This window comes from Echiichthys vipera, assembly GCF_963691815.1.
Source record: "Echiichthys vipera genome assembly, chromosome: 14".
NCBI classification, from domain to species: domain Eukaryota; kingdom Metazoa; phylum Chordata; class Actinopteri; order Perciformes; family Trachinidae; genus Echiichthys; species Echiichthys vipera.
In genome coordinates, this window is record NC_139839.1 from 26,863,497 (window position 1) to 26,887,513 (window position 24,017).

The 24,017-nt window shown below is 38.4% G+C and overlaps 1 protein-coding gene across 1 annotated transcript in view; it reads left to right on the forward strand.

Annotated features, from left to right (window-relative positions):
* Positions 1-24,017, forward strand: part of opcml (opioid binding protein/cell adhesion molecule-like) — a gene marked incomplete at its 5' end in the record, with an annotated part of 280,443 nt that overhangs the window by 108,386 nt on the left and 148,040 nt on the right. The gene's annotated exons all lie outside the window — the stretch shown is intronic.

The following is a 24,017-nucleotide window of genomic DNA, read 5'->3' on the forward strand; positions in this document are numbered from 1 at the left end:
GGGCTTTGATGAACAGTCTCTAGCATTTTACACTTGTGGAGGTGCTTTTTTTTAAGTTTTTGCAGTTGAACTTACAAACTTTGACACCACCCCTCTCATCTTTTGCATTGCAGAGTGCATATTGCAGTCAGACTTGTTGGCATATCAAGTTGGAAATGTTTCCAAATAGCAGACTTGGCTCAGTCCGGCGCTTGGAGCTGGGTTTACTCATCACTAGCTGTTCTGCATGCTCTGCTTGATGACATAACTGATGTTGCAAACATAGAATTAAAGTGACTAGATCGCTGTATCTGTATTACTCTGTATGATATTAATAAACAGAAATGACTGGATTGGAATGCTGGATCGGCCTCATTCATCCGATATCCGATCCAGCTAATTAGTCAGTATTGGAGCCGATGTTGGGAGGGATGGCGGGATTCATTTTGTGTTTTTTTGCGTTTGTGTCTCAGTTCTTCTTCACATAAAGCAGACACACTGTACAGCTGTAAGATCTTTTCTTGTGTACTTGTCTGCAAAATTTAATAAAACAATTTTTTTTTTTAAATATCGGAGCCAATATCTGATCCAGGTTTCGGATCGATGCAGCTCTAGCTTTAATATAATTGATGACATACATATTGTGCTTTCTTACGCTTGAGGTTTTAGCGATATGCATGTGGCCGCAGCTGATTGTCATGACTTCCTGAGAGAACAGGACAACTATACTGTAGTACACTGAATAGTCTTCCATTAGTTACTCATTCCAGAAATGTCGAAAGAACACAACATTCAACAAGTTTTTATTCTCATAAAGTACTTCCCAGAGGTGAGTTGAAACTTAAATGATCCTGAACTGATGTAATGTCAGTCTACAATTTTTAAGAAAGTGGAATGGTTTCATATCTCGGGCACTTGATAAGAACTGAGACGGTTGGTCAGACATTGACTGCATTAGCATATTCCAATACTTAACAATCTAATGAAAATGTAAGAAATCTGTCTGTCTGTTTACAGTACATCTGTCCTTTAATGTTCTTGGCAACAGTTGATCTGATGGACTTGCCCTGAGGAAATGCAGTGTCCGAGCTCTTGAGATCTACACAATTATTAGTCGTATACACGTGTATTTAGAGAGGATCCCTATTAATTGTTACACCACTGAACGGCATGCTGGGTACAGCTCACACGCTATGATATATTTAAGAATAGATAAAGGAAGAGAGAGTGGAGGTGTTACATTTTAGTGAACTCAAACATTTCAAATATCAGTGATGTCACTTTCAGAATTGATGCTTTGTAGTATGGTCCAAAATAGCTAGCTGTTAGCAAATGAGGCTCTACCATTGCTACGGCAGGTGTAGGTGGAGGACAAGCAGTCAGCCCTTTTTCCAACGGACATGTTTTCAACAGGCACTGTTCTAGTAGAAAAAAAAGAAATATACGAGACACTTCCTATATATGATGGTTGACGTTTTTCATAAAGATGTTTTTGAAATAATCTCTATCCTTGAAGGAATTCTAACATATAGTATGTTGTATAACAGAAAGAGTAAAGTATGAGTCATACATGTAATTTATGCCATTTTATACACTCAGTGCACATGCCATACACTGGCTGCCATTTTGTACAGGGGCTGAAAAAGGTGATGTCCAACCACATTGAGAATACACGTGTATTCAGCATTTTTGCCTTTATCCTTAATAAAGAGATGAACTATGAATTAATTTCATTTTAATCATCACTGCATAACAGTTGCAAGAGTTTAATGGAGAAGTCAGTTACACTTGAGTCTGTGCTGCTTTTCTTTGACCATTATAAATTAGCTTTACTTAAGACATGATGGGAGCCATAACTATATTCAGCATTATTACTTATGGCTGAACAATGGTTATATAATTGTATAATTGTTTTTGCACATTCCTATGGAAAAAAAAACATTCATAAGGGCTACATTTTGACCATGTATATGTGTCATAAATGACAACAGGCGAGTGTCAGACACAACATCTAAAACACAAAACACTGTTTAAACAATACAAGTACATAATGGATGGAACTCTTTTTTAACTTAATGGGTATAAAGAATAATGCAATCGAATGCATTTTTGATCAAAATCTCTTAAATCTTTTGTCCATCAGTGCTGTGATGGCCTTTTTTGCTCACTCTTAACATGGTATTAGTTAAGAATTAGAAAAATCTCAGTAAAAGTGTTTTTATGATGTTTTAATGAATGTGTGTACATGCATCTATTGTTCAGATTCTCATGACTGGGCTTTAGATGTTATGTTATACTGACTGGCTGATATAACACTTCCAGCTCACTTAAAGCTGTTCTGCACTGGCTGATTTTACGACAGGTCAATGGCAGTCATTTACTCCCACTTAAATTGATGCCATTTCTCGTTATTACTTGCTCATGAATTGGCTTTAATTGCAATTTAGGGTTGCCATGCAGAGAGAAGCTCCTAGTGTAAGACACTAAGTGTCTCTGCCATTTGCCTACTATGTATGTCTTCAATGACATGAGTAATATGTATGTTTCTGACTGACATCACTCCATTCTAATTCAATCCAAACCATGAAACCCCCCCCCCCCTTTTTTTTTTGTTGCTTCAAGCTGTTTTTCAGAAGGAATGACACGGATGGTGTAATGATTGCATGTGCTGGCCATTATCAAACTGCCACTCTGCACTTAAAGCTGTCTGTGCTCACACCCACCAATCGAATGATGAAAAATCCTTGACATGAGCTACGAGGCTGCCCACCAGTTATCCGTATCTTATGATTAATTGTGACAAGGCAGTAGCATCCATTTGGTGTATATACCAGCCAGTGCCTGTGACCTTGAATACATGAATAATGAGTGAATCATTTTGGATAATTTATGGTAATAATTTGTTGTATTGTTGAATACCTAGTGTTCATAGAGCATTAGCACTTGAAGTGTTTCCTCCATATGTAGCAGTTCTGGTGGTTCTGGTGAGTAGTTTAATCAAACAATTTTCCAGGAAGGGGAAGGAACCTTAGGAAGGTCAGCTGAGATCTATGCAAATATGCATGACATGACAGCAGTATAGTGGTTCAGTTGTTTTAACTAATTTACAGTGTCATCCATTATAGCCCACTGGATGCACACACTCTGAGGAAACTGAACCGTTTCGTATAAGTTGCATGTGTATGAAGCAAAAAAAAGGCCTTCTCATTTCTTATCAATTTGGAGCAGAGCAGTGGAGGAAGCATGTTTCGTCCATATTTTTATCATAACAATGTGAAATTAATGTGACTGCATATAAGGTGTACGGCTTGACAGTGTCCCAAAAGGTAAACCAAAATATCTGGATCTCCCCCTGGTAGCTGGCTACTGTAAAGGCCATAAACCCTGTCCCCTCTATGTTAGCAGATGGGACAAAGATGGTTTCTGTCATTTTAGGTAGTTCTGATCATGCTAATATTTGTTCAAGTGTTTGTTTTCTGATGAGCTTTATTCCAATGAGTTTTATTCCAATCACATTCTTGATGCTCCTGGTCAGTGGTTGTATTGACGTTGATATCACTACTTTGCAGAAATTGAAAAATGATGGCCAATATTTTAAGCAGATACTTTTTCTCCTTCAATTTAGGTCATAAAAATGACAAAATGATAACAAACTTTACGAGTCTCAATTAAAAAAAAAAAGAACATTTATTGAACTTAAAAAAGGAGAGGTAGAACAAGTAAAGGGGTGAGGAGGCTCAGTGGTCAGAGCAGGGCAGCGGCCCGGATTCGATTCTCTCCTGTGGTCCTTTGCTGCATGTCACCCCCTCTCTCCCCCCGTTTCCAGTCACTATTAATTAAACGCATGAAAACGCCAAAAAATGTATATTAACAACAGGTGAGGAAGAACAAGTAAACAATATTTAACAAATATTAACAACAGGTGAGGTAGAACAAGTAAAGGGGAGAGGGGCGCCTGGAGGCCCCATATGCAGAGGCTTAAGTCCTCAACGCAGCGGCCCGGGTTCGATTCCCACCTGTGGCCCTTTGCTGCATGTCACACCCTCTCTCCCCCTGTGTCCTATCACTATAAATTAAAGGTATAAAAACGCCCCAAAAAAATCTTTAAAAAATATATATATATATTAACGTGTTCAGCTTTGCTGGCTGATTTTAGTTTACAATTGACTGCAGGTGAAGCCCATTTCTTGATTTTGCTGCTTCACAATAAAATCATTTGAATAATAAAACAACGGGGTCTTTTATTGTGAAAAATGTATAGGAAATAAACATGTTTTCTAAGATACTCTGACTTGTCATCAACGGCTGATGTTACAATAAAATTACAGGAATATCTGGCGTTTTTCGAGATTTGTAATGAAGACATTAGTTAAGGTAGCAGGCGTGTGTTGCTTAGTTTTAAAAGCTCTCCTTCAGTCGCCACAGCACCCTCATATATGCTGTCATGCGTGTGTCCCACTGAGTGAGACGCACACGCACACACACACACACTCACACATACACACACTTTTGACTGAAAAACTTAACCACCATTAAACTGGATTGCTAACATGTGCAAACGGCTCTAAACCATAGTCTAGTAAGGCCACCACGGTGCACTTATCTGCTACATGATAAATGTTAACACAAATTAATATTCCACTTTGCATAAAACATATGTCTGATTGTTAAAGCTCTTCTTGAGTAGGGGGTTGCGCTCAGGTTGCACTGTGATATCACTGCGATGGCAAGGGAACTCCGCCCCGCTCCAAGTAGGGAGAGACGAAGAGAAACACACACACACACACACACACCGCTTAGAGTAGGGAGAGAAGGAGAGAGAAGCAAACAAACACACACACATAGTTCAGAGTAGGGGGAGAGGGAGAGAGAAACAAACAAACACACACACACACCGCTCAGAGTAGGGAGAGCGGGAGAGAGAAGCAAACACACACGTGGCCAAACCTGCAGCCAGGTGGTCGTTAAATAAAACTCCTACAGCACTTAATCCTATGACCAGTGTTCGTAACAGCGAACGTTTAAATGGCAGCAGTTTTATAAATGAGGCATTCGGCATTCATGTTTACATTTGGACCCACAAACGAGCTTAGCTATAGTTTCAAGCAAAACACGTACAGAGCATGCATTCGGCATTGGTGCTTCCACTTTCAAAGTGTATGGCAATATTTCAGCTAAGTTAAACAGTTCGAAGATGCTTTGAAAGTTTTAACTTACCGTTGTCTTGAAGAGCAGGCTTCAGCACTCTACTAGTGGGGGAGGGGCTCTGCACGTTCTGCAAGTGAACTGCAGCGTCTCCAGCAACACGGCGCAGACTGTGGACGCCTATCCGTGGACGCCTGTCTGTGAATAATGCTGGAAAAAACAATCGGCGAACGCAGCAGCCCACATCGGTACCGATACCGGTACGCGTAAGAAACACAAATATTGGCCGATAATATCGGCCGGCTGATGTATCGGTCGATCACTAATTACTTCACTGATCCTAGAACTGCACCTGAATGGAAATTCAGTATAGATAAAAGTAGAATACTTGATGAGATATACTTAGTTACTCTATATTCCACCCCTGTAGAGGAGTTTTATGCTAATACTAATTTCTTTTTTTAAAGTAAATTATGTAGCTGGTTTTACCTGATTTTTACCTGAAGCTATTTAATATAACGTCACATTGCCTCTCATACAGGTTATACATTATTTTACTAAAAAAATAATATTTAAACACACTGGAGATTAACAAGTTCATGATACGAATCAGAGCGCTGACTGGTTCTTCTTCATATTATGTATAATATGTGCTGGCCACAAACATCATGGTGTTGCCTTTACGTGTCTGTTTCATTTACTGTACTGTACTTTTGGACTTTTCTATTCTCATCAACTCCAAGTTGGCTTTATGAAACAGCTTAAATTTGGTTCAGCTGGTTTGGGTCAATCAATAAATACTTTCCATTGTAAGCCAACTTTCTAAACACTCATAGACTCAGTTCTTTTAGCACCAGTGTAGTGTGTTGACAAGACTGTTGCAAAATACTGTAAGAGAAAAGTTTAATACCTTTAATTCATACTGAGAAAAGTATCTGCAGAATGTTGACATTGAATGTATATACAGTATATACACTGCCACTTTATTAGGCATACCTGCTGCTTAATAAAGTGTCAGTGTGGTCTTCTGCTGCTGTCACCTCTCTGCTAGAAAGTAGGTGGCCTCCTGCATTCCTCTGTTGGAACCAGAGTTGAGTTACTGTTACCTTTCTTTAGCTCAAACAAGTCTGGCCATTCTCCTCTGACCTCTTGCATCCACAAGGCATTTGCGCCCACAGAACTGCCGCTCACTGGATCTTTTCTCTTTTTGGGACCATTCTCTGAAAACCCTAGAGATGGTTGTGCGTGAAAATCCCAGTAGATCAGCAGTTTCTGAAATACTCAGAGCAGCCCGTCTCGCACCAACAACCACGCCACGTTCAAAGTCACTTCAATCACCTTTTTTCCCTGTTCTGATGCTCGGTTTGAACTGCAGCACACCCTCTTCACCATGTCTACATGCCTAAATGCATTGTTGCTGCCATGTGATTGGCTGATTAGAAATTTGCGTTACCGAGCAGTTGGACAGGTGCACATAATAAAGTGGCTGGTGAGTGTATATATCGTGCAAAACTTAAAAACTAATTTGCTGTAGATAAAGTATCCAGGTAAACAGTGTCTCAGTAACATATTCTGTACTTAAAATGTCTGTCACACTTGTGTGTCCTGTGGGGAGTATTTCTCCACCATTTCTGATTCACGTCTTGACTTTGATGGAGCTCTGTGATAGAACTGGATTCCCATACGGCTGTCTCCTCTGACCCTGCAGTGGCAGTAGGAAATGACAGTATGAGTAATGCTATTCATCCTTGTGGTCCATTGGATTGAAGGCTAGGCTTTGTGTGGTGAGAAAACAATAATCTGTCTTTAATATGAATCCTTTGTCACCCATTCTGTCCCAGGGACTCTGCGGGGTGAGGGCTCACAGTGTCGTAACCTTCTCTTTTTTAGAACACATTTTCAAAAATGCTTTCCTGAGAATACTAAAGAAATGCAAATTTGGGACTTGGCATAGTATTTTGGTAAATGGAATTCTTCACAGGTGCTGACATTTTGGGCAGTGTAGCGTGGTGATCATTATGGAGTACATTGACTTTATGTTTGACAGTTGTTGGCTCTTTGATTGCTGTTGAGCATAATTTTGAACACTTCAGAATGAAATGCTCTATTTAATCCTCATATCTCACAAACACACAATACACTTTTTAGGTCTGCAAGAGCCACAAGTGCATAGTACCATACCAGGCATATTGAGTATTTTTATCATTAACTATACAGAGCATGTGTTAAACTATACTTGTAGGCCCATGAGGGGGGAGTTGACTCACAGATGTATCTGTTTTCAATGTCTTTTTTTAGTGCATAGTCCTCATAGCAGCACTGGGCATATACTATGACAAGTATTATTTTATTATTTATCAAATGCTGCTGAGAAATGCTGTTTCTTGCGTACACTTCTAGTTTTTATGTCTGGCACCTGAAATATTAATGCGGTGTGCTGCATATCACATAAAAAAGGATTCTAGGTTTGGAAAATAATAGTAGAAAGCACAGTACATGTTGGTTGGATGAGCAGAATTTCAACAACCGTTATGTGATTGTCATTCTAGGGATGTTGCCGTATATCAACATCTTACAGTTGATTTTTGTAAAGACCATGCCCCTAAAGTTTGGCTGAGAAAATTAGGTTTTCAAAATATTTCCACATGACTTGAGTGTGTTCTATTTGGTTTTGTCATTCTTGTCCTACTTTTCAGTCGTCATATACAATTCCCAGTGTGCACCATGGTGTGTGTTGCTGTTGACAAATGTTGCACTGGTGAAGATATAAACCGCCATTTGAAACCAATTGTTGCTACTTTTAACCTTACAAAAAAAAAGACTTTTACTGTGAGACTTTAAACCCACCTGTGAATTCTGCCAATTGTATTCGGTAGAGTGCAAACACAAAATATGTTTGGACACCATTCCAGGCTTCATGCTGTGTCAATGTGCAACAGAATAAAATGAGATATAAATAACAAGACTGTATGAGCACAGAAGCAAACATTGGACATGTGTAGATTGAGGTGTGCAAAAAAATGGATAGGGCCTTGAATACAAACTGGATAAGTGACAATGCATAAGAATTCACAGTTGGTAAATGAATGGATATTTGGCATAGTGGTAGACAGAGGCTCCCTAGCCAGCAGGCAAAGCCGGGAACTGTTTTGGGCCCTAGGCCAGTAGTGGGCCCCAAGGGGCTGAGAAACTTTATACTACAGCAGTGACAATGGGCAAAGTTTGCAATGACAGTAGGATACTTGACCTTCCTAAGGGGGCCCTACCTGACTCCACCCACTCCCATTATTTTTCACATAATTTTATTTTTTATTACAAGATTATATGTTTTAATAACAAATAATAAGTTTAATTTGAATGTTAATATTCATATTCAAAATAACCAACTTGGAAAAATGTACAGTTTGAAAATTTAAAATATCTTTACATTTTCCCATTTTTTGTTGGTGTCAGATTATTAGACCATAATGGTGCTCAAAGCTGGTTCGAGGGGCCCCTGTGGATTTTTCCCTATGGCCCCAACAGACTCTAGAATCATCTCTGTAGATGCCATACACAAAGTACTCTCAACTATTTTTTTTCACAAATATGGTTTCCGTCAACATATGTAGTTTTATTAGGCTGATGTATGTTCAAGTGTTCGTTTTTCTTGAACATTGCGTTTTTAATTTGTTTTTTGATGCCAAAAAACAGGGTGAAATGTCATGATCGAAAGCTGTGATTGACTTTCGATTGGTCGGGCGGGTGTGTGGACGTTACTCCGATGTCGTGACTCTACCATCCAATCCCTACTGTGCATACTCTCATTGCAAAATTACAACATGGTGGCACCCGTATCCTGGATATTTTGGCGGTGCATTATGAGTCATAGATCTGTGTATTATGGCCGTTTTTGTATTTTTGATTGATTGATTGATGATTGATGAAGCCCTTTATTCGTCACTAGTCACAAGTACCAGCGAAATTGCAGCGCACCTGTCCAAACATACATGTACATACAATGTGACAGAGGGGTAGACAGGACAGGAGGCAGGGATTGGATTGAGAAAGTTACAGCATAACATGAGGAGAGGGAGGAGAGAAAAAAAGGCAACCCCCAGATTGTACTCCAGAGGGAGTGCAGTGTGGGAACAGGAAACAACATAATCACTCTTACAACAGAAAAACTCAAGACTAGCAACAGGGAGGGGGTGAGGGTGGGGGGTGTAACCCAGGGTAGACAGCAGCCACCCGGTCCTGCAGCCATATTCGGCGCTGGTCACGGACCCGTCTGTCTCACTGGGGGGGTACAAAGCTGCAGAGACGTGGGAGAGGGGGAGGAGGGTGGATGCATATCTGTATAAATGTATAATGTCACTGTATGTGTGAGCCTGGGTCGTCACCCCGCCCGGCGTCACAACCTCGGTGCCTCAGTCTGATCCAACGGAGACGGCCTTGATCATGACCCAGGCAGAGTCAACAATCAGCAGGTGTCTGTGGGAGGTGGGGGAAGGAATGAAGAGCGTCTCACTGCAGTGTTCTCCAGGGGAGTTGTTGTTCCAGCAGCAGCCTTGGCCAAGGCCACTGCTGGTTGGGGAGGCCGAAAAGGATAAGATTGGGGTTGTTTGGGTTTGGGACGAGCAGCCACATTCCAATGTCGCGGCAATGTTTTAATGATTATTATTCTGAAAGCGTCTCTCATATTACAGAAACCACCGAGAGTGATTCATGTGTTTTTTGTCATTTGGTTATTATACTGTCTGCTATGTGTCTGTTTGTTACCCTGCACTTATTCAACTATCTGGTGCTGTTCCGTGGTTGCCTTTAAGCAGCCCAACTGACCGCCGGTGGAGAATCACCTCGCTTTTTAGGTTAAAAAAATACCCAAATTCTCAAATATGTAGGATGCACTACTACAGGTATTCCTGTGGTTTCTTTTAACATCTGCTGTTGCCATTGACAAGTCGGAGCAGTTGTTAAACAGATAAACATGAACATTCATTTTTTTTCACAATAGAAGTCCCATGTTGTTTTGTTATGAAGCAGCAACATTAGGAAATGTTGAGTCTTCATCAGCAGTAACTTAACACAACTGCTGTACAGCTGAAAGTAAACACGGAATGGTAAAATAAAGCAGAGCTCTGAACACAGATTTTTTCAACATCTTTCTCTCTTCCCTCCTGCGCTTTAGGGAGATATTGATATTAATATGTTCATATAATGCACCAGTTATGAACTCAATCAATCATCAATAATAATATTAATTCTAATATTAATAATTACAACAATAATAAATAAAAATAATGGTTAATTGGGGATGGCTTCACCATATTCAATAAAAATCAATTGTGATTGTACAATCCGAGCTGTGGATGCTGAGTCGAAACATGATGTGAATACATAATAACAAAGATAAAGATTTAGAACTATAAAATTCCTTGTTAATATTGTTGTTGTCAGGTACAACTCTCCTGTGATAACCTCCCATACAACAATCAGCAAATATTAAGTATATAAACTGGAATAAATATACCTATAGACGCATGCACATACAGCATGAGCATTGACTGTATAAAAAATGGACGTAGCATACCCGTCAAGATCCGTTCTCTCAACTTGATCCAATCGTCCTCACCTATGTGAGTCTCCATCTTGTCAGACTGCGACTCCGCCTCATTTCCTCTGACCAAAAAAAGGGCATTGATGTGACGCTGAGGGGAGGGAGATACGTCCAACTGGCTGAAGTTTACCTCCGAGGAGAAGTGAGGGCCAGAGGCTAGCTGTCACTCGAGGCCACGCCCCTAATTATTCAAAGACTTTAACCTCCAATAAAATTAAAACTAGCCTGTTACAAAGAATTCACCCCCTCTGTGTGTCATGGAGATATGACCTAAACATACAGACTAGAATGTTTTTTTTGTCCCAGGCCTTAAACAGGTTTAATGATGCTGTGAAAACGGCCTGTTTAACATGGGGGTCAATGAGAAACTGCTCTATTATGAAACCTGCCCCTAGTGGACACCCAGAGAACTGACATTGTTGGCACTTCCGTATTGGATCAACCAGGAAGTCGCTGTGGTGGGGGCTTGAGTATGATGGACAAAGTTCACTCAAGTACTCAGAACTTTGGGGCAAACCAGTTTAATCTGTGTTATAATACTCTCTAGTTAATTTTCTACTAAACTCTTATTACTTTTGTTTGGATTCACATTGTTAAACACGAGTCCCAGTTTGACGTGCAGGGCTACCCAGTTCATTGAAAAGTATCAAATGGTTCTGACAGAAGGGCCTTATGTGACAAGTTGGGATGAGAATTTAGGAGATATTTTTAAGTCAGCCAACGTTTCTGAAATCCCTTGCACAGAGTATTATTAGAATGCAGAGTAAAAGCATAGCTTATCATCTACTGAGTTGAAAGAATTAAAAATCCCAAAGGGAACTGTAGAGATCTGACATACAGTATACGGATTCTTAAGCATTGTGTGTGTCTACAAGCTGAAAGTGAAAAATAAAATGAATCCTCTAGTGTTTGTGAGAGTGGACATAGGAAACTGTGAACTAATAAAATACATTTTTTTTAAAGCTTGATTCATTATTATTTATGAATTGGAAATGTTGATTTTCACAAAATGAAAACGTGTTTTGATTGACAATTCCATAGTTTTTTCTATTTATACACATATGCATACACACAACAGATCCATCCCATGTGCTCCACCCACTTAAACATGATGTACACTCAACTAGAGAAAAACCAGAGGGTGAAACTAAAAAAAATAAATAACAGGGACAATGAGGTCACCTCACACATGTATTCATATGAGCTGTACACTAATACTGATGTGGTCGCATCACTCTACAAAGTGGCTGTATCATATATGCAAACTGTTGATACAAGAATTAATTTACAATAAGATTTGTCTTTGACTGGAAAATAGAATAGTAGTTAGATTACTCTTTTAGTATAAAGTAAAATACATAGATAACTTAAATAGAGATCTACATGAACTAATATCGATGAGTATATAGGTAATTAGAAAGGTTGGTATAGAGAATAAGCTGAAAAATATAGGGGGAGAGAAAGAAAATAAAAGATAAAATAAAAACAACATCAATGAATAAGAGTTAAATGTTACTCATACTGTATCCGTACATATACATTCATATATATTCATGTCTACCAAAATACAAGCTCAAACGGATTAATTAGTCCAAATAAATAAGAATAAAAAATGTATATGTCTGCTGTGCACTACATGGATGGATTTAAAAGTGTTACTGCGGGGTATCAGGCATAATTTAAGCTCTACTATGTATGTCAGAACCGGCTCCCAGATGGAGACGAACTTGTCCTTTGACCCCTTGAGAGAGTATTTTCTCCAATTGTATAAATGGCATCAGGTCTCTCATCCACATCGATGCTTTAGGTGGATTTGCTAATTTCCAATGTAACAAAAGTCTTCTTCGTGCCAACAGTGTCATAAAAGCCATTATGTTTTTGTGTCTTTTCCTAATTACAGAATGTTTTCTATCTGTGAAACCGAATATAGCTGCTGGAAATCAATGTTAATTGTCTCAGACAGTGTTTTAAGTACCAAAAGTAGGGCATGACCAGAACATACGGGTTAGGTTAGCAGGGGTATTATGACATATGTTACAACAATCATCTAAATTAGGGTGTACTTTAGTTAATCTTGTATAACACTCCATTTTGCAGAGGAAGTACTGTTCTGTACTTCTGTACAGTACTGCACTCTTTTTAAGGTGCTATTCCACATGTCGTCATCCATGTCTCCTCCCAGCTCATCTTTCCAGTCTGCCCTATTTATTTACAATGGTTATGTTTTGAAGAGAAGCTATACAATCCTGGATTCTGGATATTAGCCATTTTTAATTGAATGGGAATTTTAACATTTCATCCGAGCCTTACATTACGGAGATGTTTGGAAAGTTGGGGTCATGGCTTTTGAGAAAGTGGCAAATTTGGAAATACTGAAATAAGCTGGAACAAGAGAGGCATAGTTTGTGGGATAGATCATCAAAGCTGGCAAATACACAATTTATATACATATCCTTAAATTTAGATATGTAGTCTAATCTGGCTGGGGGAAAGAGATGGTTATTGGAAATAGGACTTAAGTTAAGAAGATGTTTAAAACCATATCAACCGTATCATGAGAGCATTGATGACCATTGGATAATTTGTGAACTGTGCAAAAGATACCAAAGACTGGATGTTACGAGAGCTGAGAGAGAAGTTTCAATGCAAGATGTAGCTTCATACTGGCACCAGTCTGCGACTGGAGTATGAAGCCAGAAAATACATTTTTGAGCATTTGCGGCACAATAATAATAGCAAAAGTTAGGAAGAGCAAGGCCTCCTTGTTTAGGTCCGTGGATAAGTTCTAAACGTAGCCTAGGGTTCTCACTCTTCCATATAAACAAAATGAAAGCCTTATCAAAACTTTTAAAGAAAAATTTAAAAGGAAGATAAGGAGAGGAATTTAGGAAGATAAAGTGGGATACATTGAAACAGGTAAAGGGATTTGGGAAGCACATTCATCTTGATCAATTCACTTTTCCTGCCAAGGTTAAATTAAGTGTTTTCCATTTCTTTAAATCTGTTTTAACTTTCTCCAGCATAGAGAGAAGTTTTCCTGTTAAAGGCTTTGCATATCACTTTTAATCTTAATGCCCAATTATTTAAAGCCATTTCTAGACATTTTGAATGGTAAGACATTATCCTGTATTTGAAGAGCAAGGTTATTAACAGGGTAACACTCACTTTTACTAAAACAAAGTTTATACCCGGTATAATTTGTCGATAATATTGCAAACACTTAAAACAGGTTCGGATACAAATAATAAAAGAAATCATCAGCATATAAAAATATTCATTCTCTACTCCTCTGAGAATTCCACGTATTGATGGCAATGATGTGAGTGTGATGGATAACATCTGTCCATCAAATCCATCAAATAAGGCAACAAGGCAAATAACAGTGGACTTAAAGGGCACCCTTAGTGGGTCGCTCTTGACAACATGACGTATGGTGATTGTCTGCCATTTATAACTAACTTCTGTGCATCCTTCTCTGATAATCATCGCTGGAACCCCACTGGACACAGGAGAGTGAATAATATTTAAAGGAGGAGGAATATTTTTCCTGCCCAGAACAAAACCTGATTGGTCAAAAAAGATCACGTCACTCATAGTTGTTTTTTAGCATGAGGCAAGCACGATCTTAGCATCACAAGCTACATTCTGTGTTATTTTTACCTGGCTTAAGCAAGAGAGTAATTAAAGCCTCAGTTAACGTTTGTGGCAGCACCCCTCGTGACATAGACTCTATAAACATATCGAGTAAAAGTGGGGATAATTGATGAGAGTAAGTTTTAAATAATTATTTTGGATAACCATCTGAACCTGGCTCCTTGCCACTTTGAATCGCCATAATTGAGTTACTAATTTCAGAGTGTTGTTATGGGAGTTCAAACTTGGTCTTATGCCTTAAATGTATGGAAGGAGCATTATGGTTGATAAAGATATGTTCAGTTTTGTCATTGGTTATTTTGGACGTGTACAGGTGTGAATATTCAATTCAATTCAATTCAATTCAATTCAATTTTATTTATAGTGTCGAATCATAACAAAAGTTATCTCAGGACACTTTACAGAGTAGGTAAAGACCACACTCAATGACTTATTTATGATTTACATAGACCCAACAATTCCTCTGTAGAGTACGGTGGCGACGAAAACCTTCCCTATAACAGGCAGGAACGTCAGACAGACCCAGCTCTGTAGAGGACGGCCATCTGTCTTGACCGGTTGGGGAGGAAGAAAAGGAGAGAGAAAGAGAGAAAAGACACACAGATGGACAGAGAGAGACAGACACACTTCCAGAGATGCAAGCAAAGCGTAACAGTAACTATAATAATATTTATAGTAATGTGAATATAACGTATATGTTAAGACAGTTAATACAACAGAATAGTAGAAACAAGCACAGCTAAGGTGACAGAATATGAAAATGATAATAATTATGGTGGCAAACAGTAATGCAGAATAGAGCGGAATAAAATGAATGTTGCATTCATTTCTGCAGGGTCAGGAGTTGATCGTTTGGTTTCCTTATTTTTGCGATTTGTTGGGCATTAGATTGGCACTTTAGTTGATGTGCCAAAAGACAGCCAGCTTTTTCGCCGTGCTCATAGACATATTCACACAATTTCAACAGCATTTTTTCCATCTTGCCAGTTGATAATAAATTGTATTGAGCTTGAAGGTCAATCTTTTTTTTTATATAGTTCGGGGGATGGTGACATAGAATACTGAGCATCCACTGTGTTTATGGATTTTATGAGTCGGCCCTGTTCAAGTCTTAGCACCCTATTAACTCTTGCTGAATACTGTATGATCACAGCCTTCAGTGTTTCCCAAAGCAATGAAGGGGACATATTATCTTTCTTATTGGATCTATACATTTATGATTTATCATTTCACCAAAAGCATCATCAGCCAATAATGATTTGTCTAGTTTCCAAGGAGGGTGTTCCAACTTGTTAAGGGGAAATGTGAGATCTGATAATACTTTTGACAATAAATGAGTTTCTTGAAGAAATGCAATTGCAGATTTTAAATATTTGAGGTGATTGAAAATTCTAGCTCTCTTTACTGGCCAATTTAAGTCTTTTACATTCCAGCTAATTAATCGTACATCGGTGTTTCTTATGTTAGCTCTGTTTTCCATGTTCAACCAAAAAAGGTACAATAACTGTTGCTATAAGATCACGGCCAACTAATGGTTGCAGCAAACTGCACAGCTATATGAATGACCATAAAAACAATCAAAAATCAAAATAAATCAATACAAGTTGCATAAATCAAATCATTCCATAACCCTATCCCACACCCCAATCACACACAAAACGAACACAAAGCCTGTACTTGTTCCTCTCCCTAAGGCAAGCTGCAGGCTAATCCCTATTTCCTTAAACTCCAGGTACTGTAGTGCAGCCTCTTGAAACTCCTAACCAAGAAGACTCCCAGTGATTATAAATATATAATAAACTGTATAACCAGCCAACAAAAAAACCCACATCCATATACTGGGTGAGCTATATGCTAGGTCAATACTTGTGTCCCTTTTTTGTTTTCCAACACAGAAATAACAGTAGTGGAAGTAACCATACCTTGTGATACAAGTCTGTGGGCAGGAGGCAGTTATGTGCATTTTCAAGTCAGTAAACATAGCCTGATTCAACATAAAGCAAGGACAACAATAAAATTATTGGTCAGACTTTTATTAGAAATATATAAGAATTGATGATGAGTTTCTAAGTCAATTTCTTTTACATTTTTAATGTGCCATACTCTAAGTATTTTAAGATTACAAAAGAAAAGTATAAAAATTCCAAAAAGATAAGAATTGCTTTAATTCAGTCTATTTTTGTCAGAAATGTAAGGGAGAAATCTAGGTAAAACATGAGAATAACAAAAAGTAGACCGTGAGCCTTCTTACATTTACAACCTGAAGTCAATAAAATACATTTTAATGCAAAATAACAAGTTTATGGCAATGTGAGGCAACATAACAACTCTTTGATACAAATGCCAATGTTGGCATGCTAGCATGCTCACAATGACCATGCTAATATACTGATGCTTAGCAGATGGGTTTACCATGTTCTCAATCTTAGCTTAACATGTTAGCGTGCTAACATTTGCTAAATACCACTAAGCACAATGTTGCTGAGGCTGATTGGAATGTACTGCTGTGGGTATTTGAACATACACCAAAGTATTGGACGAATTGAAATTTTGACCTGATTATGGAGCTAGTAGAAAAGTAAGATGATCACAAAATGTATTTCAATCTATTTTGAGGCAAACATAAATGTGATAATCCAAAAATACTTGTCCATATATTTAACTGAAGAACTATTGACCTCATGTTGGCAGTAGAGAGGAAGTACAGGGATCAGCAAAAACACAAGGATTCATCCACTGGGATATTGCAGATATTGGGATATTTCACTGGATAAGTGAAACATTTGACCTGCCAGTGGGTCCCCAAGGTTGTTAGGATTCTAATACACAGATTCTGCATATGAATGCATAATATTCGGAGGCCATGAGACAAAAAATGGGTAGCGGAAGCGGTCTGGTTTCCCTTTGTAGCTTGAACAGTATGGATCCATCAAATTTGAGCAGGCTTTGGTTGCATACAGGTAAACAGATTGTGTGGAGAGCAAAAGAAGCAGAACGTATTGGCCTAAATGAGATGATGTCCAAATGAAGCTTCATGAAGCATTAGCTGTATTTGTTGTATTTGTTGAGTCCACTACATGGAGCTCTTGGTTTAAAGAAAAAAGCTCAATGAATGGCTATTAAGTGTGATGTCAACCCTTTCTCAACAAAGAGGGCCATCTAGTGGACTTACAAAATAAAGAAAATTCATTCATCTTCAACTGCTTGTCCCTGTCAGGGTCACGGGGGGCTGGATCCGATCCCAGCTGACATCGGGCGTGCGGCGGGGTGCACCCTGGGCAGGACGCCAGTCTATTGCAGGTCACATAAAGACGATCAGAGACAAACAACCATTCTCACGGGCAATTTAGAGTCCAATTAACCTAACACGAGAATGTCTTTGGACTGTGGGAGGACATCGGAGAACCCGGAGAAAACCCATGCAGAGAACATGCAAACTCCACACGGAAGGGCCCCAGCCGGGATTCGAACCAGGTACCCTCTGGCTGTGAGGCAACCACCTCAAACCACCACACCGCTCTAAATATAGAAATAAAGAAAATGGTTGAAGAAATTTAATAATGCTTCATTTGGACCTCATTACCAAAATGCAATCCCAAAACCCATCTGCTCCATTCTCCCCCTTCAAGTCCGTAATCGGACCATGTAAAATTTTCGGTGCTCGGAAACGGAAGTGGTCACCGAAATATACGCTGGCTGCACTGGAAAGCCTGAAATATTAGCTGTTGCCAACAGGGGCTAAATTGTTGTCAGAGTGATGGTGGATAGGTTCTGAGATGGCTAGGATTCTCTGAGCACTGTGGATGTCTGCACAAAATTTCATTGCAACCCATGCTACAATTGTCGAGACATTTACCTAAAAGAAAAACAAAAGTCTGCCTTGTAAGGGCATTTGGGGAAAACTCAGTGGATCGCCAAAGTTGTTGAAAGTAGGATTAATCCTATGAATGAATCCTAACCCGCCCAGTAGTCAATACGATATTTCAGACGGGACCTGAGTGGTTTTGCGCCGGCTAATCTCGTCATCCATGAAGCAACACCATCAGTTTAGATAGAAAACAACCATGGAAAATGCTGAAATGTCCTTTAACCAACTTTATCTTGCCAGACTGATGGAATTGAGCTCCAAAGAGAGCATGGACGATTTCATTTTCAAGTGTCATCACAACAGACACCAAGCACAAACCATTTTCATGGCCTAAAGTGCAATTGAGAAAAGTATACTGACTGTCTTCTGAGTGTTAGGCAGGGCAGTTTTTGACAGTCCACCCATTGCTGGCCTTTCTCCAAGTAGTGGAGCTCACAAGTGCAGCCAATTTGAAAGCTGTCTGATGTTCATGTGTGTGACCTAATGTGCCATCTTGTCAGCAAGGTGTCTTAGTTGGGGAAAATGCTTCCAAAACTATGAACTAAATACCTCACATGGAGTTACTCTCTGTACAGTTTTTCTTTACAACAGTGCTAAAATAGATAAAAGCAACTTTCAGTGGGTAATGGTTATTAGAATTATGAAGGCAGTTCATGGACCATGTGGAATACACATTCCGTCTCATTTCTATGATTGATTTCTCCTTGTATCCCTTGTAACAGTGCTGCTGTGTAGCTGAGCAGGACAAATCCCCACAACTACACAAACAACTAAATATACCCAGGAGTGTAAAGTGGTTTAGAACACTCAGTGACCTGCCTCTGAATCCTCAACCAGTAATATTCTTGTACCATGAGCAGCAAGATATTAAACGGATGCCCCAATACACCTGGTAGGCTACAGTAGCATCAGGGTTGCAGACGACAAGGTGAAATCCATGGCTTCGAGGTATTCTAGTAATAAGCACATTAATTGACAGATATCATTAATACTAGACATTTATATGAAATTATTATTCAATGACAGACTTAATAGCAATTCATACATGACTTAGTTAATGTTAATCATATAGACCTTTTATTAGTTGCGGATGTAGCATACATTAATTCATTGCTTAACTATTCATGAGTCATTCATTGACTCATAATACACTGTGCATTACTTTAACATTATTGAATGGACATTCATGCACCAGTATTGTAAAAGTGTTACCAAAATGTTTGCTGTTGTCCCAGTAAAATGGAAGTTTCTTCCTTGTTTCAGTAGTCTTGACATGATTACTCACTGTGATACGGACCTCGCTGTGAACAATTTTGCTGATAACTGCCTTTTCTACTAAAACTGCCTAGAAACTCTATTTATGCACAGCAGAAAGCAAGTGACATAACCTTATTACAATTTGTTGGAATAGTACGTTTTCATTTATTTTAGTTTTTTGAAAGCATTTTTATTGCTTGTGAGCAATACATAAGCCCTACATGACCTAGCCCTCGCAGGACCAATCACAACATTTTATTTCATGTTGGGCAAGTTTAAGACATAAGCATCATACTAGAATGTAGCTAATAAATGTAACTGCCGTTTTACCAGTTTACCAGGCTCATGAAACTTAGATCAAACTGTCAAACTAGGCAGGGCTGATCAAATTTGATTCTGTTACTGTATTGCTAGCCAACTGCATCCAGAAGCATTATGGTCTGCACTATTGATAACACCCCTTGGAAAACAGAAATGAGCTGAAAGGTCTGACGATGTCAGGCTCAGGTCTGTTTCCACAGGCCAAAAAGTAGGATTACTAATGCTCTTCTTTACAGAGAAGCTGCTGGCAAGATACCCTTGAGCACTTAACCTCTGGCAGCTCCACAGGCGTGACTTAGCTGCTAGCAGAGGACTGAACTTAACAGCTCCCAGTGTGAGTGACCATTATGAATATGAAGCAGGACAATGCTGAACACAGCATGGACTCTCAACAAAATTAAGCGCATTAAGCGCAGCAGGGTCTGTTTTATGACCTAACGTATTTATATACAAGGTGAGTGTTTTTTCAGCCTTTTTAGTGTAATATTAACTTAATATTTGTATCTGTTTGTTGCTAGGCTTTGCTACGAATAACCCCAGTTAAAAAAAAATGGTTCCTGTATTTCTTCAAGGTAAAGTAGAGATAGACATGACGTTTTGATGAGTGAACATTATGTGTGTGTTTGCTCTTGTTCTGTCGTACCAACTGTAGACGTGTGCCTACATACACACACAGGAGAATATTCTGCAAAACATTCGCTTTATTTATTCTGTATGTGTCTGTTGTATAAGTTAACTAAAACAGGACTTTTGTCCAATGGATTTATATCCAGGTTTTAAATATTTTATTCTATCAGTGTACAATAATATTTAACATTTACTGTATTTTCAAAATAAATTAGCAACATTGAACCTGGGGTGTTTGTGGCAGGTTTGGCTTGGTGTAAACATGTGTGGATGTGTCTGTGGTTTGCAAAAACGTACAATGCCACATTTTTTTTTCTTGTGACTGGGCTGGATAGTGAGTCTCTTTCCATTTACAGCCAGATTCCTTCAGATTCCCCTCACCTTCATTTTCTCTACATTACACACACAGACTGCACAAATTAGTTTTGGCCGCAATGTGTTAAATCTGTGAACCTGAAATGTCTTGTTAGGCTCTATTTACTGTAAATGCTGTATGTGTGTATAACTGGGGTAATAAACACTGCTGGGTGTGTGAAGCTCCCTTGTTGACGCTGGACTATGTTTGATAACTTGTATGGACTTGTGTCCTGCAGACTAATCGACTAGTCTGCTTATTTGCACTGAATTCACCTGCCCATATCTGTGAGCTGACGTAAACTGCGGGTTATTTTGGATTTAAAAGGCTGATTACAGTTTCTGTAAACTCATGCCAAATTAATAACATCCCTTATAAAAAAGAAAAGAGAATTGGCACACAAGCTGAAAGCTAATTCCATTCTTTCACTGACACATCAATAAATGTTCTGCCAAATCCTGGTTTAATGTGGTGTAAATACCACAGTCCATTCTGAGCTTAGTTTTACTTTATGTTACATTTATATTGTCCTCTTTTTCTGCAGGACAAATGATGATTTTAATTTGTATTTGGACTAACATAGCTAATTTGGATGTTATTGTTATAACCTGAATGAATCCGATTAATTGGTATCATTGTGGTAACTGAGGTGTAGAGTGGGCATGCACAAATCATACATCTAGTGTCGGGTTTTTTGTAAGCTGGTATTGTATTCAAAGATCATTTAGAGGAAAAAACGAATAAGATGGGAATAGGTTTTTGTAGTTCAACCACCAGAGATCACCACCAGAATATATCGAGTATCAGTCAATTTCAGGAGAGTCACCCAGTTAATCTTTAAGACATATCATTTCAATATTTCTTCTTATCATTTTAATAGTTTTGCAGTCAGACCTCAGTATTTGGCTGAAGTAGACTGTGAAAAACGAGATAGAAGTAAGCAGGCTGTTATCATAGTCTGTCTGGTAGATTCAATCAATATTTCATATCTTCAGCTTCATTTCCTGATAATGGATTTAGGTTGTGAACATACTTGAGCTAAAACCTGCAGTGTTTGTTCTTAGCTAACAAAAGGTGAAACAGCTCCATAGCTCATAAGCTCCTCTGGTAGTTAAGCAATTGGTGATACAAGGATTGATAGGAACATAATAAGAACAGAACGTGCAATGTAATGAATGTCAATGTCTCCATGTAAGTTGTGTCCAACTTAAATACAAGATAATTAAGTATCTTCATCTGTTTATTTCAGTCATGGATCATTTCACAGTAGCAAGAAGTCTCATAACTAAATAAATCATGTATATAGACATCAACATGTTTGATGCTTCAAGATGCATCATTTGGTTATTGCAACATCGCCCTGTGAATCAGAATCTAATCAAATTGGGAGGTGCCTGGATGCTCCCACCCCTAGTCAGGGTGTAATGTTTCTTTCCTTTTTTAAATGTTTGCCTCTTAATCTTTTTGGAATCAGAGGTGAACGGAAATGTCAGTGTGCACAGTATCTGTATTAGTTTGATTACTGGTGCTGCAAGTGCACATTCTGATGTTAAGTTATGTGTAGTGCTTATACATGGAAGAGACGTCTCATGTGTCATTACTTTGTACACAAGTCAGTGATGACTTTGTCTGATCACAGCTCCTTGAGGCTTTCCTCCCCCAAGATTTGGTTTTATTTTTAAATTGCTACACAACCTTAGTTTGATTTCCACTGAAATGAATGCTTCTCAAACTTCCTTTTATATATATACACTGTAAAAAAAGAAAGTTGCAATTCAATGTCTAATAATATTTTTATGATAACAATGTACCAAAAATTCAGCAGTATCAGCTGTGAAGTGAGTTCCAGCTCATTGTTTAGCCGCCAGGCTGCAACTTCACTGTTCTGGTTCACCCTCACTGCCGTCATAGAGTCATATTTAGCCACAGCAGGCAGCTGTTTTCAGTGAAAACGCTCTAAAAACCACTATACACTACAAGCTCAGCAGCAAACAGCAGGCAGACACAGTCAGCGAATAGCCGGTGAACATAGTGCAGCATTTAGCAGCTTAAGAGACAGATATAACCTAAGCTACCAAGATAAATGAGAGGAAATATTGGACTCGGCTGGATGTCAGGCCTCTTCCACTATCTTCTTTGCAAAGGCACCGTCAATGCATCTGGACCTCAGAGCCACCTGAGACGGTTGTGATTGGTTTGAAGAAATACAAAAAGTGCAAAGAGCATTTTTCACCTATCCTAGAACAATAACTTTTTTAGTCACTATTCACTAACATACTACTGGTTGAAATACTCTAATTAAGTACTGATTAATGATAAATGTACACCAACATTTAAATGTTTACATATGTTAGTTTGCTCCAAGTAAGACTGTAAAAACTTACGATGATTAATTACACAATGTTAGGTCTGATCCCTTATGAGGTACAGCATTAACCTGTATCAGCGTTTACCTTTCAGATCAGGATCAGTGCTGACTCATGTGGCTTGATTTATGTGTTTGGAATAAATATCTATTTTCATCATGGTTTGCACTGTATTTATTTTTGATCAGAAAGAAGACCATGTGACTCATCTATGACACAGGAAAAATGCTTTTAATAAAAGGCTCACATTCATTTTGATGAGGTTGGCCAGCAGTTAGCTGCTCAAATGCTTTGAATTCATGATTATAAAGTCTGAAAGTCACAGCTATACAGTTGAAGTTGACTTCACTTTAAACTGACGGATGTATCTAATTGCAATGATTTAATGATATATTTATTGTTAACCAGGACTGAGTTGTACAAGTTGCTTTCCTGCTTTCCACACATAAAGAAATATTTTAAAAACTGTGTCCCAGCTGCATATCCTTAGTTTGAACAACTTTATGGAAGTAAATCTTTGTCAATGGATTTTGAATATTTATGTATTGACATTATGTATCTATTTGTTTGCCTCTGAATTTAAACTCTTCAAATTTAAACAACTAATCTTTACCATTATTTTCCAATGTTCACAAATTCAACATACCAAATTCAAATGGAAAATATAATGTATAAAATTCAACATTAAAAAATGCAATAGGCCAAATTCAGCTGACTTTGAGTTGTTTTAAAATTTGAAGAGTTACATAATTTCAATGCATAAATATTCAGTGCTAGAAATTCAATGGCTTTTTAATTTCAAAATCCGAGGACACAGATTTATTTCCATACACCTTGTAATTCATA